At 37.2% G+C, this 18,937-nt stretch overlaps 1 long non-coding RNA gene across 1 annotated transcript; it reads right to left on the bottom strand.

Moving 5' to 3' along the window:
- Positions 1 to 1,235: 1,235 nt before the first annotated feature.
- On the bottom strand, positions 1,236 to 1,840 carry LOC125480620. The gene is made up of 2 exons (XR_007260959.1): positions 1,544 to 1,840; positions 1,236 to 1,383 (listed from the first exon to the last, which is right to left on the bottom strand). It is a non-coding gene; the product is annotated as an uncharacterized LOC125480620 (long non-coding RNA).
- Positions 1,841 to 18,937: the final 17,097 nt, after the last annotated feature.

The following is an 18,937-nucleotide window of genomic DNA, read 5'->3' on the forward strand; positions in this document are numbered from 1 at the left end:
TCTTCCCTAGTTCACGAGATCAATAAATATCTTTCTTGAAGCTCAAAAGGATTCATATGAAATCATAGTGCATTTGAACGGCCCAATTTGTCACATACCGATAAAGATAGCAACCTGACCAAGAAAAGGCCCGTATCTATTACACGCAAAAGTACAAAGTGAGAACTTAATTCATAAGTAATTAATAAAAGACATGCCAAGATCGAACCTTGCTAATTATAAATAGCAATCATGTAATAGCAAAGCATTGTACCAATTAGCACTAGTAGAGAAAGAAAAATTTGTGCGACCCAACTTTATGTGACGCACCAAATTTTGTTACGCAAGGTCGCTTTCCACGACGAAATAAGAGTACCGTTGTGAGAAAACATCAAGGCCAAAAAAAAAAAAAAAAAAATTGAAAACATTAGGCCACGAAGCCTTTCACCGAGCAAGAAGGCTTTGCTTGACAAAATGGATTTTTCGTTGTGCAATATCTGGGTAAAAACGTAGTAATATGAAGGTTTTACGCCATCTATCACGACGAACAATTTTTCATGCAAAAATCTTGCGCCATGAACTATTCATCACGTAAAGAACTTTGAAATGATCGGTAAGATATTTAAGATGGAGTAATTAATGCAAGCTTTGCGCGACGGGGGCTTCATTGCGCAAAGGTTTCATGGGTTCTATTAAATCACAGATCCACTATCTCTTTTAAACATACAATTTAAATTTGAAGGCTTAAGTGGCACCTTGACCTTTTTAAAAAATTTCTTCTCCACTCTATACGTCAAACTATTATCTACTTTTCATAATTGTAATAAATATTTTTAAAACTAAAAATAAAAATAAAAATGATGAAAATCACTTATTAATCCCTAAAATTATATTTGAAGTTGTTGTCAAATGTGACAGCAACCATCTTTGATGTCAAACCACATCATGTCACATAGGAGTTGACATTTCGGTTGAAAAACACTAATGTTGTCTTTTTTACTATTATTGCTGATGTGGACTTTTTGACTCCTCTATTTTACTCTTCATTTGGAGATGCTCTAAAGTAGTAGTTAAAATGGGAATTTGGCTGTTTATTATTTTATTTTATAATTTGTTTTGGTTCTAATTCTTTTTTGTGCGTTTAATACATAGTTATGTTCTGTTTAACAATAATTTTTCTGCCAGTTTACAATAAATAAAAAAACCTTAGTTATTATCTCAATCATTTTATAAGCATAAATACCCTCAATTTGTAATTCTGGCAAAAAAATTGTGAGTTATCATTTATTTTAGCAATAAGAGTTGATGCCAAGATAAGGATTAACTTGGAATAGGGAAGTGAACTTCCGCAGGGGTGATTGGTCGCTTACAGTTACAATCCTTCAGCTGGTGTGTCTCGGGAACCTGCAAGGAAGACAGGAGTTAGGGTTGAAGGGTACCGTGTGGTACGGCCAAAGAGTGTTTAAGGTGCTACATGTATTGTTTAAGGTAATAAATGATGATTACATGAAGGAACAATGACCTTCTATAGATGTATATATATCTGGGAGAAGTTAATACGTACCTTTCGTTAATGTGGGATTCTTAAGATATTGTTGTGGTGTTGAGACGTCGGAGTAAGTGAGCTCCATGTAGGAGGAAAGTGAGAGCTTACGATTGGTTATGGAGTTAGTCGGTGGCACCTGTTGCCACACGAGGTAGTCCGCCTTGGCATGTGGTGCGGGAGCTAAGTGTCGAGTGAAGAAGAAAGTTGATTCAGAAGGCGTGCTTCGATAGTATGGCTTTAACAAGTATTGAAGACTTGACAATTTCGAGACCGATCACATATGCTACAAACCGAAGTAAATAAAAGACAAGCGGTGAAAACTGTGGCCACATTTTTCTCAAATTAGTTGGACAAATGTCTAAGTTTAGTACTTTTCTTGTTGGACAAATGTCAAATTATTTCAAATCCAGCCGTCATATTTGATTTTGAGCACATTTGGGTAGTTGTATTGGTTACAATGGGTCAAAAAATTGCTAAGAAAGTAAGTGGAGTTGAAGGTCTACAATCTTTTTCAATGGAGAATTATTAAACCAACTTGGTAAATCTTTTAGAGCAGTTCCAGCCCAAGGCATTTGGACCGGCACCAAGTGAAAAAAATAGGTTGGGACTCTGTCCATCACCTCCAGCCCGCAAAACAGGCTGGCACCCAGCCCAAGCCAGGCAGCAGCCCAGCCTATTTCGGACAGACCCAGAAGCCGGTCCATTTCCCTGGCGCGTGCACGACACGCGCTACTAGGCGCGAGTAGCCGACAGCCTTTGCAGGCGGTGGGGCCCGCGTGCAGGGCAACTTGCGTTCGACCGGGTGAGGGCTACGTGGCCCTCCTCAGAGTCGTTGGATTTCCAACGGCTAGTTTTTGTAGGCCGTTGGATTTCCAATGGTAAAAAAAATTTAAATTTGACTTTTAAATTGGACTGTTCGATCACAGATCAACGGTCCATGTTTTTTTCACCAAAAATATTAAAAAAAAAAAAAAAAAAAGGCCCAACGGTTAGAAATTTGATCGTTTGCCACGTGGCAGCTGGTTGGCTGTTGGATTTGATTATTTTTCAAATCCAACGGTCCAGATTAATTACAACATTAAAATTTATTAAAAATTAATTAAAAATTGTGAATTTTTTTTAAAAAATATAGAAAAATTTTAAAAATTTAATTTTTTTTTTCTATAAATACCTAACCCTCATCTTCCACCTTACACCACATTTCAATATTTTCTACACTTTCTACACTTTCTACATTTGAATATTTTGTACACTTTGAGAGAAAAAAATGACTTCGTGGAAGCTCAGTGAAGATGTTACGTTGTGTGAATGTTGGGTTCGCACTACTCATGACCCGATTACGGGTAATGAGATGGATAAGCGAGAAATGTGGAGTAAAATTACAAAATCGTTTTGCGATGTACATGGAAAGGATGTACATGGAAAAGATGCCAGATCTAGTCAAGGTCTTCAAGGTCGTTGGAAAAAACTCAACGCATCCTTTACTTGTTGGAAAAACGCCCTCTCTCATGCTTCTGGTAATCTGCGTAGTGGGACAAGTTTAGCGGATGAGGTAACAATATTTTTATTTATTTATATGCATTCCACCCACATCAATATTTTAATTTATTTAATTTCTTATGTAATTTTTATGTAATATGCATTCCACGCCCATCAATATTTTAATTTATTTATTTGTGTTACACCCACATCAATATTTTAATTTATTTAATTTCTTTTATGTAATTTCTATGTAATTTCTTATGTAATTTATATGCATTCCACGTCCATCAATATTTTAATTTATTTATTTGTGTTACACCCGTATTTTTTAATACTATCTTATCCCACATTTTTATAGACACTACAAGCACAAGCATTCTACAATGCAAAGAACCATAACAAATCATTCAACAAATGGGAATGTTGGCAAATTGTCAAAGATTGCCCTAGATACAAAATTGTGGCAACCGGTCCAAAAGTTGTCATGCACGGTATGGGTCTACACAGTTCGCCAGAAGCAGACACAGCCGAACAAGAAGCCAACACATTTGAAGACACGGAAGGGACGCTTGAACAAGTACCAGAGACCCAACCGACTCGTCAGTCCCTCAAGCCTCAAGGTAAAAAGGCATCAAAGAAAAAAGGTAGTTCTTCCAAAAATGACTACACTAAATATATGGAGGAACTTACTCGTCAAGGTGAACTGAACATAGCATGGGAAAAGGCTAGAGATGAGGAAAAAGCTACTGCTATGGCAGCAATAATAGCAGCTACTGAGGCTCGTGATGCGGCGGCTGAGAGACAAAGAGAAACAGTTAATCGAGAGAACGAGATGATTAGAGAAGCACTTCATCGAGAGAATGAGATGCTTAGAGAAGAAAGGATGGCTCAAACAGATCGTGACACTATGAACAAGTCTCTAGTAGGACTGTCTCCGAATTCAAAATATTTTTGGACATCAGAAAAAAGAGATGTCGTGCAAAGGAGCCGTGCAAGAGATGCCGAAACAAGTCAAGGGGGTTCCAGCTACAGAAATCCTAGCAACCAAGATCCTAGCACCACATATCCTAACTCCACAGACTTTGTATAATTTCGCATTTATTTGTACTACTTTATTTAATTTCTTATGTAATTTCTTATTTATTTTTAGAACTTTATTTAATTTCTTATGTAATTTCTTATTTACTTGTAGAACTTTATTTAATTTCTTATGTAATTTCTTATTCACTTTTAGAACTTTAGTTAATTTCTTATGTAATTTCTTATTTATTTTTAGAACTTTAGTTAATTTCTTATGTAATTTCTTATTTATTTTTAGAACTTTATTTAATTTGTTATGTAATTTCTTATTTACTTTTAGAACTTTATTTAATTTCTTATGTAATTTCTTATTTATTTTTAGAACTTTATTTAATTTCTTATGTAATTTCTTATTTACTTTTAGAACTTTAGTTAATTTCTTATGTAATTTCTTATTTATTTTTAGAACTTTATTTAATTTCTTATGTAATTTCTTATTTATTTTTAGAACTTTATTTAATTTCTTATGTAATTTCTTATTTATTTTTAGAACTTTATTTAATTTCTTATTGTTATGTAATTTTTGTACTTTATTTAAATATTTGAATAAGATTACATAAACTCACCAAATAAACATTTAAAAAAAAAACACCAAATAAAATTACATAACCTTACCATTTAAACTTAAAAAAAAAAACAAACACACTAAATAAGATTACTTAAAAAACAATACACTTTATTCTTCAACCACAAGCCTTATTTTAATTATCTTCGCCTTCGTGCAATCTCCACTGATGGTCAATCAAGTCATTTTGGCGGGTTATGTGCCAGTATGGCTCTTGCAATGAAGTGTACCGTTGAACGATCAATTCATTGTAACGTCCATCCCGTTCCAACGGCTCGTGTTGCACGGGATCTTCGGTCCGGTCATGAGCATAGTAGATTTGTGTTCTTGAGTTGTTCATCGGATCCGGCTCGTATTCATCGACGGCATCATAATCATACTCGTCTTCAACAATCATGTTATGGAGAATAATACACGTCATCATGATGGATCGAAGAGCCTCGACATCAAACATTCTAGCTGCAGCTCTGACAATGGCCCAACGAGCTTGCAGGATACCAAAACAACGCTCAACATCCTTCCTACACCCTTCTTGACACTTTGCGAAGTGTTTCTCTTTTTCACTTTGCGAATGTGGCACTGTTTTGACAAATGTTGACCACCTTGGGTAAATACCATCTGCAAGGTAGTATGGTCCCTCGTATTTATTACCATTAACCCAATATGTGCATCTCGACCCATTTCCTTGTAGCAGTTCGTCAAACACTGGAGATTGGGCAAGGACATTTAGGTCATTCTGAGCTCCTGGAACACCAAAAAAAGCATGCCAAATCCATGTATCAAAAGAAGCCACCGCTTCCAAAATAATACTTTTAGCTCCTTTTCTATCGCCATAAGCTCCTTGCCACGCACTTGGACAGTTTTTCCATGTCCAGTGCATGCAGTCGATGCTTCCAATCATGCCAGGGAAGCCTCGCATCTCACCCTTCCTCAGAAGCCTTCGCATGTCCCTTGGCGTGGGTTGCCGAAGGTACTCATTGGTGTAGAGGGCTTCAATTGCAGAGCAAAACCGCATAAGGGACTCCAGAACTGTTGTTTTTCCCATCCTTGCGATCTCATCCACTTGATCTGCAGATGCTCCATATGCAAGCATTCGCAAGGCAGCCGTAATTTTTTCCTCAGGAAGAAGACCTAGAACATGAAAAGCATCCTCTTTTTGCACAAAATATGGATCATGGTTGCAAACATCACTCATGATTTTATCGAACAAACTTCATTGCATTCTAAAACGACGTCTAAAAACATGATCAGGGAAAATGCTGTTGGGAATAAAATAATCTTCCAAGAGATCTTTATCTCGTCTTTCCCTTCTTCTATCGATGTTTGCCGCACGTCTGGGTTGGGCTATCTGACCCATAGCTTCCATGATACGACGGGAATGTGAGGCCCTCCGCCTTCTATGGTGATCATCCTCATCCTCCTCCATTGCGAAGGCCTCATCTCCACCTCCACCTTGGTCAAGATTGACCAATTCTTCCTGTTGTGCCAACAACCTTTTCTGCTGCTCTTGCAACTGTTTATACGCTCTCCTTGAAGAAGACATTGTAAGAACTCAAGATTTGAAAACGATAAAGAAGAATTCTGAGCTAAAAAAAAGGATTGAGTTTAGTGTGAGGATGGATGTAGGGATGTAGGGTTTATATGGACAAAAAAATAGAAGATAAGGTTCTGGACAATGCCACGTGGCACTACGTGATTGGTTAAAAATCTTATCGAAATCTTGGCTAAATTATTGTAAATAGGAAGTGACACGTGGTGTGTCAGGATTGGTTGAAAATCTTATCAGAAATCTATCTACAAAATAGTATGTTCGGATAATGACACATGGCGTGACAAGATTGGTTAAAAATCTTATCGAAATCTTGCCTAAATTATTGTAAACAGGAAGTGACACGTGGGTTGTCGGGATTGGTTGAAAATTTCGGATAATGACACGTGGCGTGACGAGATTGGTTAAAAATCCTATCCGAAATTAAAACTTTTTTTTTATTTATTATTTTATAAAACAATTATTTAATATTTTAAATGGACTGGGTGCCAGCGCATTTTGTAGGGGTGGAGATCGTTTGTGCCAGTGCATTTTTAGACTGGGTGCCAGCACATTTATTTTGGGGTGGAGATGATTTGGCCTATTACTGTTCATTAGGTCTATTACTGTTCACTGAAGTGGATAAATAGGCTGGGTGCTGGCGCAAAGTCTTAGGGGTGGAGTTGCTCTTAGAGACGTATTTTCAGGTCCATTCTCTACTAGGTAATCTTGGAGATGAATAAGCTGTGATACAAAGCTAATTCCTTTCTATTAGTTTCAAATGATCCAGAAGGATTGTTCTATCCCAAATATAGAGGCAATTGACAAAATGACCATACTTAGTCATGACATTTGCCAGAAAGTTTCTCTCCCAAGAAACATATTTTCAAGAAATAAAAACAAAATGCTTCGCCGAAAATCTAATGTCTTCAATTCAATGGTTGTCTTTAACCTTCAAGTTATGGAACACTTCCCTGACATGACTCAATCACAAATTTAGCATCATCCTCTACATTCACCCTTATAATATTCTTACTTCTCGCATGTCATCAATTTAATGAAAATTCATATAATTCGATAGACAAAAAGTGTAAATTGATTCAATTTCAAAATCTTAGAGTGCAATGTGAGAAAATTGAGATCTCGTGACCTATTTTGATAATCACCCAAAACATAGAGGGTGTAGTTAGCCTCCAAGTTTATGACCAAAATAATCGCCTCAAAATGAAAACTTTTTAATTCAATTTTGATTAGGAACTTCAATTTTTCTTCAATAGTCCGGAAACTCATACGAGAAATGAACGATCAAGATTGAGTTTAGAAAATATTATTTTTGGGTTTAGGATTACCCAGTAAATAATAAGAGTTCAACCATTCAGGTTTGGTTAAACTGCTCTTCATCTTCCGGTGTACAATTTAGGAACTGGGCTCATATGATCGAACTTTCCATACAAATGGTGTACTTATCCAGCTTTCTCAGCAGGTCATAAAGTTTACCAAACACAAGGACCTATAGTAACTTGGTAGAAGACACAAGACAGTGCACGGTCACAAACCCTAAACCTACTCATACTCCAAAGATGGTTTAAAATTGGCAAACTCTTGAAACATCATTGCGAACAACATAACACAAAACATCTTCAAATTCTCATTGTACTGTTTTTTTTTTTTTTTTTCTCGTGATTCCGAATAAGGAACTGAAGCTTGAAGTCATCATTCTTCATGACAGTCTCCTCTTCAGAGCAAAATAACTCACTTGCAAACCACCACAAATCACTCCCAGGCTCTGCCCCAAGTAAAGTCTCGACTACTTTCAACACTTCCTCAGTGCTATAAGGTTATGCAACTCTAGTATTCATCGATTTTTCGGCATTCTTACTCCTAGCCATGCCAATAAGTTCAATTTCGTGACAATTCTGCAGCACCTCCCCCATTCTCTTTCTCTTGTTTCGTAGCATCTGTACTCAGTGGATGAAAAGCTCTCTTTTTTCCTCTCTCTTCAGTACCTATAGTAGCTTGACTCGTTTCATCAGAATCGCCACTATCTTCCAATGTAGTGACATCATTCTTGGAGGCCCTCCACTTTCAACTCGGAGTACTCCAGATGAGGGTGCACAAGAATGTTTACCGGTGGCAGTGGCATTCATAAACATCTGATCTAACTTCTCCTCTAGCTCAATGCCAACGTCACGAAATTTTGCAAAGTCTCCGTTTTCCTAATAAAACGCATACATATTGAGATTAATAATAAACTCATAATAGTGAAAAAAAAAATACAGTAACTCATAAACTAAAAATAGATTCACACCTAAATTTTATTTTCCCACCATCCCTGAGATGCATCAATAGTACTCTTAATATGATTCCAACCAAGACCGGTTTCCTCTCATTTGAGTCTTATCCACAATGTCCATCCTCTTCTAAGTGAATCCCATATATTTTTCGATTGTGTTCTATTGAACTATCTTCCAAGTTCTGCACTACGGTTGTTGATCAAATTTGTGTAGCCATCTTTATCCAAGTGTGTACCAGGATGCCTTCCTGGCTCCACCTCTTTGATGCAACCGTCACAGAATATAGATGTTGTATAAGTATTCGAACCCACCTTTTTCTGTTTTGAATCTTTTGATCCATTCCCATCTTATCATTTTTTCCCCATCTGTTTGCGAAAGAAAAGGTGACAAGTAAAATATCAAAACATATTACAAATAGGGATGCTTACTATTGTTTCACTCAAGTACATGTTATTAACATGACTGCCAACAAACATCAATTTCAAAGACAAACATCTCATACCAGCAGAAAGGTGTTTTGTCCCCAGACCACTGAATAATTTCTCAAAAGACTGACAAGAATTTGATTGTTAAAGAGTTCAACATTCTGAGTGATTGATGCAAAAGTTAACAATCACATAAATTATGACAAAAAATTTGTAAACTGGCACTCTGATGTTATAGAACGAGTTAAAAACAAACAATACGGTGACATCGTTGATGATCTTTTCAGGACAACAGGGAAAACAAAACTTCCCAATCATAAAGAAAGCCACTAGTTATTCCATTCACAAGATTTCCCAAGTCAAACTTCTGTTATATCTCTCCATGATCATGTATGACACTGATCTCTAGAGATTCAGAACTAATTTCTCTCCCCACAGATACATATTTTTCGCCTGATTTCCAAACTCAAATCATTTTGCCATGCAAATAAGGGAACATAATCTGATGGATCCCAAAAACAGGAGGAATAATCATGCCGTGAATGCAATGTGGTACATTAAATTTTCATGCCACTAACACTGAAGAACACACATCCAAGAACTACATATGAAAATGATTTGAATTACAGAACAATTATATATGCCAAAAAAGAGCTATTAAGTGATTACCAAGTAGTTCTTATTTGGTTATAAATTCACCATTCTCTTAAATTTGAGTAAAGAAATATTATTAATTTACAACCATCTCCCTAGCATGATTGTGCAGAAAAATGATACACAATTTTGGTATAAAAGAAGATGTATCTTCTAAAGTTTCATTGACTCATGAGTCGGTAGTTTCCATTTCATGTAAAGGAAAAGACAAAAAAATGCACAATATAGTGAAAGCCAAGTACAAAAGAAGCAAGCCCACCAACCCAAAACACGATGTGCAGTATGTACCTAACCCTTGTTTGACCAAAACAGTAAGCACCTGGAGGGTGTGACATTGAGTTAGCTGTTGTTTAACATGGATTGCAAGATTGTTTCGTTGAACGAATTTGTTTACTATTATTGTGTTGGTTTTATTGACAAAGCAAATTTTTTGAGTAAATTACACTTTATTATTACTTCATGTTTGAGATCTATTGCAACCTCATATAACTTCTTTAAAAAAAATTCATTTTCATACCTCATTTATTATTTAATTTCAATATAATACTTCTGTTATATTTTCATCCATTGATTTGTTAAGAGATGACGTGACAGTAGTGCATCCCATTACACGTTAGCCCACTCTTTTAAAAACTTGGACAAGTAGATATCCATCTACTACGTCATAAAAAAAAGCTTAAATACAAAATTAAATTAAAACAAAATGAAAAGGGGCCCACCCCCTATTCGTCCACCCGAGTCCTCCATCTCCTCCAATCTCCATAACCACCAGCACACCACCCCTCACAATCCCTAAACCCTGTTTCTTTAATTCTCCCAAATCTCCGTAAAAAAATCTCTCTATTTTGGTTGTCAATCCAAAAAAAAAAAAGCCCAGAAATTTCATGGATTTCGAAACTTTATTTCCCAAAATTCAAAACCATCATCTTTTCCGCGTCAACCTACTGAGGACAAGGAGGCTTTTGAAGATGAGGAGGGCGGCGTGCAAGGCCCTAACCGGCCGATTGGGCCACAGACGGCGAATCCCAGGTCGCCGAAGGACGCGATCTTTGAGAAACCCAAGTCACCAAAACCCAGGGGTAATTTTTAAATTTGTTTAAAGCTTGAATGGATGGTTGTGATGGAGAAAGAATGAGGAGATGGAGGTGGTTGCTCCGGTGGGAGGGGAGGATTGATATGGTGATTGTATGAGATGGGTGGTGGTGATGTAGAAAGAAGGACATGAAGTTGGGAGGCTCGAGAGGGAGAACGAGGGGTGGGGGGTTGCGGGGGAGGTGGGATTGGGGTGGGATGGGGTGGGTTTTTTGGAAGGAAGGGGAGGTGAAGAGAGTGGAGGAGAGGGAGAAGTGGATCGGGGAAGATGGGTTTCAGGTTTGGGTTTTTTTTTTTTTTTAAATTTTTTTAAATAGGGTAAATTATTGTATTTTAAATGTATAAAAAATTATTTTTTGCCACATGACACAAATTTGACTGGCACGTCAACACAAATGTAGATCTTGTTGAAACTGAACTAGGTTTACGTGAAGTTTTATGAATATGAACACAAAGTATTTTGCACTGGATAACTCAAAAGCATTCTTCTATTACTGAAAGACCTCGACCAGCTATTAAATAGCCTTACATCAACAAGAAAGTGAAATAATAACCCACGATAACAACAACCCTAGAATCGTGGTAATCAACTAATTCAAAAACAGATAACAAACTTGTCCCTCATGTATAGGAGGGTTATTAGCACGTCTAGGGAATAAACCCTAGAAACAAGGAAACCTATCAACTAGAATCTTTGACAACTTCAACATCCTCCCTGAAACTGAATACTATTGATTCAGTTTATTCCAGGCCATTTGCATACACCCATTAGGTCTCGTAGTTTCTGAAATACTTCAAGTTTTAGTGGCTTTGTCATCACGTCTGCAATCTGCTCCTGAGTAGAACACTGCAGCAGCTCCACTACTTCTTCCTTGACAAGATCTCGAAGGAAGTGAAACCTTACATCTATATGTTTACTGCGACCGTGCATTACTGGATTCTTTGACAGCTTAATGGTTGAGACATTATCACAGTAAACCTTTGTTGGACCAGTTTGCCTCAGAGTCAAGCAACTCAAAATTCTTCTTATCCACACCACTTGACACGCACTTGAAGCAGCCGCAATGAATTCTGCTTCAGTAGTAGAAAGAGTGACCACTAGTTGCTTCTTTGAGAACCATGATACTGCTCCTGAATTCATCATAAATACATAACCTGAAGTACTCTTTCTGTCATCTTGATCACTAGCATAGTCACTGTTCGTATAGCCAATGAGCTCTTCATCTCCTCCCTTCTTGTAAAATACCCCAAAATCACCAGTTCCCTTCACATATCTTAAGATCCCTTTGACTGCCAACAAATGAGTCTCTGTAGGATTCTCCATATACCTGCTAATTAGACTTACAGCGTACATAAGATCAGGTCGTGTAGCTGTTAAATACATAAGACTCCCAACCATTTGCTTATAAAGCGTGTTATCTACTTTTGCTCCCCCTTCATCATGAGTGAGTTTGAATCCAGGAACCACAGGGTTATGCACTGAGTTGCACTGACCCATGTTGAACCTGTCTAACACTTCCTGTGCATACTTACGCTGACTTATAAAAATGCCATCTGGTTTCTGTATTACTTCAATGCCAAGAAAATATCTCATACTTACGAGATCAGTCATATCAAATTCTGTCATCATAGATCTCTTAAATTTCTCAAACAACACCCTATCATTTCCAGTGAAAATGAGATCATCAACATATAGACATACAATCAAAATTTTACCTTCACTGGCTGTCTTGATAAACAAAGTGTGCTCAAAAGGACATTTGATGAATACCTCTTTGATAAAATATACCTCTATTCAACTGTACCATGCTCGTGGAGCCTGCTTGAGCCCGTATAGTGCCTTCTTGAGACGATAGACCTTGCCTTAGCTTCCCTTCTGTTCATATCCAGGTGGTTGTTCAACGAAAACCTCTTCATTGATCTCTCCATGCAAGAAAGCTGCTTTGACATCGAGTTGGTAAATCTTCCAGCTCCTTTGTGCAGCAATGGATATAACCATTCGAATTGTATCCATTCGTGCCACTGGTGCAAATACTTCAAAAAATTCCACTCCATATCGTTGGCAATATCCCTTCGCAACAAGCCGGGCCTTATACTTGTTCACCTCCCCATTTTCATTCAATTTTGTCTTGAAAATCCATTTGACTCCAATAGTTTTTCCTCCTGTTGGTAGGTCAGTCAATTCCCACGTATGGTTCTTCTCTATTGCTTCTATCCATTGCTTGTTTCCACTTCTCACTTTTCACAGCTTTGCAATAGCTAGTAGGATCGCCATTTGTAAACAAGGCTAGATGAGCCAAGTTCATACTTTCTTCATCAGAGAGACCTTCACCAGTGTCATAGTCTCTCATCCAACTTGGCGGCCTTCGAGTCCGTCCCTCTTGAGGTGCACTGCCTTCATTTATGGCATCTTCTGATTCAAACAGATTATTGCCATCTGACCCATGAACGTCAGTTTCTTCTTCATTTCCTTCATTTCCTTCTTCATTGCCTTCATCTCCAGTACCTGTTTCTTCATCAAGATCAGCTAAAATATCTTGCTCATGACTGTCATCCCAATTCCATAGTTGATCTTCTTCAAACACTACATCTCGACTTATAACGATTTTACTTGAAATAGGGTCATACAATCTATAAGCTTTGCACTCCTCACTTACCCCCAACAGTATACATTTGAGGCTTTTGTCATCAAGCTTCAATCTTTTGGTATCTGGTACATGCACATGAGAGATGCAACCAAAAACCCTAAAGTGTTCTACCGAGGGTTTGCGCCCACTCCATGCTTCCTCAGGTGTTTTGCTCTTTACTTCAAAGGTCGGACTTCGATTTAGCACGTGGACAACCCAGTTCACTGCTTCAGGCCAGAAGGTCTTTGGAATCCGCTTCTCTGATAGCATACATCGAACCATATTCATGATAATTCGATTCTTCCATTCAGCAACCCTATTCTGTTGAGGCGTATAGGCAGCTGTCAACTGCCTTTGAACGCCATTATCATTGCAGAAATTTGTGAATTCATGTGATGTGAACTCACCACCTCGATCCGTCCTCAACCCTCTTATGAATGATCCAGTTTCCTTCTCCACTTTGGCTTTGTATGTTTTGAACACGGTGAAAGCTTCTGATTTCTCCACCAAAAAATAAACCCAAGTTCTTCTACTATAGTCATCAGTAAAAGTGATGAAATATCTCTTTTTACTGTTTGAGATTGGGTTTATGGGACCACAGATGTCAGCGTGTATCAATTGCAGGATCTTTGAGGCTCTCCACACACTTTCACTAGGAAAAGATTCACAATGTTGCTTCCCCACAAGGCAGCCTTCACACACATTCTGAGAAGCTTTGAGCTTTGGCAGCCCCTTAACCATGTTCTTTTGTTGTAACACCTTCAGACCACTCCAACTTAAATGTCCATATCAACAATGCCAGCGATCAACTTGATCTATGGTTGTCATCGAGAGACAACTTTGTTCCTTTCCCGGACAGCGAGCACTCAAGGCAAACATCCTGTTGTATGTCATCTCAGTTTCGAGAATGAGACCTTTCTCAGGGTGAAAGATCTTACACTTCCCATGTTGCATGAGCACTGCAAGTCCCATCTCTTGCAGTTGACCAATACTCAACAAGTTATTCTTTAATTCAGGTACAAAGAAGACGTCTGTAATCACATGCACGATCCCATGCACCTCCATTCGTACTTTGCCCTTGCCTTGCACACTGAGACTGAAGTTGTTTCCCAGCTTGACTGACTCTCGGAAATTTGCATCTATTTCGACAAATGCTTCCTTTCTACCACACATGTGGTTGCTACATCCTGAGTCAAGAAACCAAATCTGCTCCGTCTCAGCTTCCTTGGCATCCACTAACGCCATTAGCAGCATTTCCTCATTTGTTTCTGCAAAGTTAGCCTTGGAGTCCCTAGTCTTTTTAGAACATTCCCACTGAAAGTGCCCTAGTTCGTGACAGTTGTAGCATTCTATGATAGATTTGTCGAACCCAAATCTACCCCTTCCTCTACCTCTTCCCCGATAGGAGCCACGGCCACCACTCCTTCCTCCTTGTTGGACTCCAGTGGTAACTTGGAGAGTTTGTTCATCCATCACATGTTGACCCATCCTTTGTTCATGCACAAGCAAACTGCTCTGAAGTTCATCAATGGATAGAGTATCCAAGTCATTCGACTCCTCAATCGAGCAGACCACATAATCAAATTTTGATGTCATAGACCTCAAAACTTTCTCAATGATCACTATATCCTGCATTCTTTCTCCATGCACCCTCATCTTATTAGCTATGGTGAGTGTCCTCCCAAAATAATCATTGACAGTTTCTCCAGCCTTCATATGCAATACTTCGAACTCCTTTCGAAGTGCTTGCAACTGAGCACGCTTCACACGTGCAGTTCCTTGGTATTTCTGCTTCAAGGAATCCCATATGTCCTTCGCCGTGTCCTTCTTCAAGATCATTTCAAGGATAGAGCGATCAATGGCCTGAAACAAGTAGTTCTTGGACTTCAGGTCTTTCAGCTTCAGTTCCTCCAGTGCCTTCTTCTGTGAATCACTAGAGTCCGCTCCTCCTGCGACTGCAATGATCCCCATCTCCACCAGGTTCCAATACTCCTTGGAACGCATAAAGTTTTCCATAAGCATGCTCCAGTGATCGTAGTGCCCATCGAGCCTGGGGATGGCAAGTTGCACAAAATTGTTCTCGGACGTCATATTCTTGTTCTTTCACGCAAGAAACTATGTTTGCTGGTTTTGGTCAGGCCCCTGTGATGGGGCTCTGATACCAGATGTTGAAACTGAACTGGGTTTACGTGAAGTTTTATGAATATGAACACAAAGTATTTTGCACTGGATAACTCAAAAGCATTCTTCTATTACTGAAAGACCTCGACCAGCTATTAAATAGCCTTACATCAACAAGAAAGTGAAATAACAACCCACGATAACAACAACCCTAGAATCTGGTAATCGACTAATTCAAAAACAGATAACAAACTTGTCCCTCAAGTATAGGAGGGTTATTAGCACGTCCAGGGAATAAACCCTAGAAACAAGGAAACCTATCAACTAGAATCTTTGACAACTTCAACAGATCTCATATTTTTCATGTCATCACTTAACGTATTTTCTAACGGATGTATGAAATTGAAATAAAATGATAAGTAAATATATGAAATTGAAATGTTTTAAAGATGTAAAAAGTTGCAATCGAGGATAAAATGTAATTTATCCAAAATTTTTTAACACATCCCACTTAAAATTTCAATATTAAATGATAAAGATGCCTTGATATGGAATGAGTAAGTGTTACACACTCTTAAGTTAAAGCCTACTGAAATTATGCACAGCTTTTGTAGGAGGCCACTGAAAGTTTATATAGTTTCGACAAATACTCGTGGAAAACTTGCATTATTTTGGTTCTAACTACTGATGTTTTAAAACAATTTAATATTGATATGCTGAAATCAAGGTTCAAAAAGATGTTAGACGCTAGTGAGACGGTTGGTTGGGACTTAGTGCTTAAGCGGCTAGGTGGTGCCTTAGGGGACTAAGCAGATTTAAGTAATTTATTATATATTGTATAAATAAGTGTCTATTTATATTTAAAAAAAAACACATAATTGTATACATGAATTGCAAAATAATATGACATATAGATTATAAAGTATTAGAACATGTTGAAAACATGGGGAACAAGTATATAATGAGTGTTCACCCAAGTATTCAACAAGTGTCTTACATTTTATTGAAAAAATAAAATGCAAATGAAAATTATCGATTTTTTGTCTAAGTGAGAATCGCGACCTAGACGAACTTAGACGGATTAGGCAGGCAGGCACCTAAGCGGGTTTAGGTGCATTTTCTTAATTTTCAAACGCCTAAAGACTAATTAAGATGGTGACTAAACACGTAGTGTCTAGGCAACGGTAAACGGAGATTTTTAGAACAATGGATGCAACACCAATTATTTAGATTCTTAACGAGAAATAGAAGAAGTTTTGGGAAAATATTGTTGGAACTTATGCAAATTCAATTGGACGCTACAAAAGTTATAAAAAGTACGTGTGAGTGTGAGTAGTTTAGATAAGTTAGGTGGGTGTACTAAAATAATTATATATTTAAGAAAAACATGTGGAGTGATTTCGGTAAGTACTGTGCATTCAACAAATTGCGAGGACTAAATAAAACAACTTGATGTGTGCTCTATATTCTCAATGTTTATACAACATTATTAGGATTTTTATGACAACTAATCGTTTATGTTTTATATATTCATCAATTTGGTACTCAATGTTTCAAATTCATCAATGCCGTCCATTATCTGTTGCTCTACTCATTAATGTTGTCTCTTGTGCGACTTTGTTAGTCTACTTTCTTACGTTTACTCAGTTAGTTTCTACTTATTAAAGTGTTTTAAGCCATTTTCGTGTGTTTGTAGGTCCAAATGGCAAAGTTGGCAAGAAAAGGCAATTTGGAGCATTTTAGTGCAGTTTTAGGCTTGGAATGGATAGCACATGCATGAAGCAAGGTGGATGGACGTTTTTAAAGATCAAAAGAGGCTAGGAATGTGCTTAACATCTGAAGAAATTAATTCAAGACTCGGAAGATAAGGAATCAGCTGAAAGCAAGGAGATCTTATCCAACCTTATCTTATATTATCCCATATTATCCAAACATTATCCTATTTAATCCAACATTATCTAAACTCATCTCCAGCAGCAATAGGAGTCCTTATCCTATTTTAAATCTTTTCCCTCTGAATTTAGGAGTCCTTATCATGTTATACAATACATATCTGATTTTAGAAATCCTGAAATCATGCAAATAACCTAATCCTTCTTCTCTTAGAATTGTGCCATGCCCTATCCTTGTCCTCCAAGGATTGGTGATGTGAACCCTACCCAATATATACACATTTATGCCGCACAAAATAGAGAGGGGGGACCTTAGAGAGAAATTAAGAGAAATTAAACACTTTGTGTCGCAGCTTTGTGAGGAAGGAGAGTTTGGAGCCGTGCCTGCCATCCAAAGCCTTTGGGATTGCTGGAGCGTTTCTAGGTGTATTATATCCTTAGTTTTAGTCCAATATTTGTTTTAATTTGGTTTTCAATTATGATGAACATGTGGAACTAATTTCGTTTTAGCTAGAGGTGAATTCAAAACCATGAACATATGTGTGATATGAATTGATTACATCCAGTTATTGTTTCATAAATCATGAATGCAATTTACTTATCTGTTTGATTGATAATTTATTCTTGTATGTTGATTAAGGATGCATACTTAGTTTGCATGCATGAATTTGATGCTAAAATATAAGGGAATTTCACCTAATAGTTATGAACGTATATTTACAAGTAGTAGAGGTTGCTAGTCACGATCGCGTTAAGTAAATTCCTAGCTGGAGTATCATGCAGTTCATAGTTACGAATGCCATGTCCATGCTTATGATTTTCACAGAACTTAATGATCTTTGATATGTATCTCTATTATGCAGTTCATGTAGGGAACTTGATAAGAATAATTTGGTTGCGTCGTTGAGTCCAATTTAATGAAATTAAGAAAATCTAAGAGTTAATTTGTGTAGTTCACAATTGATTTGGGACATTATCATTCATGGTTTATTAGAATAATAATTGGAAATCGATTTGTATGCATATGTGTCATGTGTGGAGATGAACACTCTAGCTAGCCATTCACCCCATTAAAACATCCAATTTCGTCTAAAGTTGTTTAGAGTCTTTAAATCTGTTTGTTTTTACTTTAAATTCGTCAAAACCCACTTCCCATTTATATTTCGTGTCTTTTAGTTAGAATATGTTCAAACTGGTTTCTTTCTAGTGTTTTGAGTCAACATAAGTTAGAATTCGTCCATACACATTGTTTTGAGTCAATTTGTTTATTTTGTGTAGTTTTGAGTAGTTTGAGTCATAAGAGTTTAGTTAAGTGTAGTTGAGTCTAATTTGAGTAGATTAGCAGTCTCTCATAATATCCGACCTAGAATGATTCCTACTTTCACATATTACAACTATCAAAAAAAAAATTTTAATTTGTATGTTAGTTTATATCACATTATCTCTAACGGAGTTAGATATGAAAAACAATTTTGATCTGTAGCGCAATAGACAAGGGACGACAAATGAATTTACAAAACATGATGGAAATTTGTGATAAGAACCCCCCACATTATTTTACAACATTATGTACTGGCTTTCTCATACGTAGAGCCCACTAATTAAGGCTCTGCTGAAGATGTGGTGCACAACATAGCACAATGATGTACTCT

This window comes from the organism of the source record quoted next, unplaced genomic scaffold (genome assembly GCF_019419815.1).
Source record: "Pyrus x bretschneideri cultivar Hongxiangsu unplaced genomic scaffold, Pyrus_bretschneideri_v1 Contig34, whole genome shotgun sequence".
In the NCBI taxonomy this organism is placed as follows: domain Eukaryota; kingdom Viridiplantae; phylum Streptophyta; class Magnoliopsida; order Rosales; family Rosaceae; genus Pyrus; species Pyrus x bretschneideri.